We start from the raw sequence: 1775 nt of genomic DNA on the forward strand, positions 1-1775 counted from the left end.
AAATTTCGCGTCTTTAGCACGTTATCTTCGTGGTGTAGCAATTTTAATGGCCAGTAGTGTAGTAAAGGAACGTGAGAATGAAATTTTTTTCTATGTTTGAACAGCCGACGTTACTAAATCACGTGGTAGCATTTCCAGTCGTGAAACGTACACATTGCAGCACCATTACTGGGTCAGGAAGACAGCCAGCTCGACATTATTAACAGAGACTGCGAGCAACTCAGCAGGAAACGCAACAGTGCAGACCGAACCACCTCCGTTACTCCCGTAACGTCACACAGGAGACACCAGGTAGGACGCAACAGCGTCTAGCAGGAGCTTGACTAAGCAGCAAGAGCACTGAAACAAATTCGTTGCGCAAATGTAGCGGAACTGAAGACCGCACATGGCTCGGAACGAGCAGAATCAATTCGGTCATTACGAACGACGTTGTAGAGAAGAGCCTCTCCTCGGTGACGTAAATACTCTACCCCCCCACCCCCACCCCACCCTAGCTGTCAGCACTTGGTAAGTAGGACTGATAGCTTTCATGTCGTCCGCACTCGATCCTCTGGCTATGGTACGGTAACATCTCGTATATGAGATCGTTCTGGTGTTGGCCTTGCTCTTATCGCCCCACGAGACGATCAGCGATCCGAAGCCATAGCCACAAGTCCAGGAACCGGCACTGATGGGTAGCCCAAGAATGTAACAACACGACTCCGGTGCAGGGCACAATCTGCCCTAAACTCAAAGCGTCCCCCGGGTCTGAAGGCCAACCGTACTGGGGGCCAGATTCAGCATTCAGCGCGACTATCAGCATCCGACATCACGCTTCACCTGAGGGGACAAAGTGGGCAGTGATCTGGGAGGCCTTGAGTACTCCCCGGAACGGAATGTGAGTCAAAGCAAACACGTCGTGGTCACGACTACTTCCAAAAATGATTCAAATGGCTCTGAGCACTATGGGACTCAACTGCTGTGGTCATAACTCCCCTAGAACTTGGAACTACTTAAACCTAACTAACCTAAGGACATCACACACATCCATGCCCGAGGCAGGATTCGAACCTGCGACCCTAGCGGTCGTGCGGTTCCAGACTGTAGCGCCTTTAACCGCTCGGCCACTCGGGCCGGCACGACTACTTCCAAGTCGAGCTATCGAAGGGGCGTGCCTACCTCGCCAGAGGGCTGTAAAACCGCCGCATCAAGTTGTCATCGACATCCATTCCGAGATGGTGCAGCATCCTCGGCAGCCGTGACTCCGCTGTTGGATTCAGCAGATTCTTCTCCGGATTATGTAGCCGCCAGTCGACGCAGAAGCAGCAACGACTTGTGTTTTCAGTAATAAATGGAATGATTTTGAATACTGTTTTATTTCGTCTAACGACGGCGCATATGTCCTCGGTCTGCATTCTGTCGAATTAGTAGGAGTTTCCAGCTTTGCAGAGGGAAGGTTTTTTTTCCCATGTTCTACAACTTCAGTATGTAAAAACTTTGGCTGAAGAACGGTTGTAAACGCTACCATCCCGCCTCTTCGTGGGGAACTGAAATATAAATCGAGAAGCGCTAAATCGAACATCGGAAGAGCCTATAGCCACAGCGAGCGCGCGAAAATAATGCTAAGATGGAGCATAAAAGGCGGCATGGCTGATATCGGACAATGCCGCCTCACTCCAACAGCACGCCTAATTACATTGTACCAGCTATGTTTTTACTTTATTATTAACTGAAGTTACATTTGCTTATGCAGAATATTGCTATCTCTGTCAGTGTTATTGTAATATGCAATTGTA

At 49.4% G+C, this 1775-nt stretch overlaps 1 non-coding gene across 1 annotated transcript; it reads right to left on the reverse strand.

Annotated features, from left to right (window-relative positions):
- Positions 1-1029: 1029 nt before the first annotated feature.
- Positions 1030-1113, reverse strand: Trnas-gga (transfer RNA serine (anticodon GGA)). The gene is given in 2 exon segments: positions 1030-1064; positions 1074-1113. It is a non-coding gene; the product is annotated as a tRNA-Ser (tRNA).
- Between the last annotated feature and the right edge of the window lie 662 nt (positions 1114-1775).

The sequence above is a fragment of the Schistocerca cancellata genome, chromosome 1 (assembly GCF_023864275.1).
Source record: "Schistocerca cancellata isolate TAMUIC-IGC-003103 chromosome 1, iqSchCanc2.1, whole genome shotgun sequence".
Taxonomy (NCBI): domain Eukaryota; kingdom Metazoa; phylum Arthropoda; class Insecta; order Orthoptera; family Acrididae; genus Schistocerca; species Schistocerca cancellata.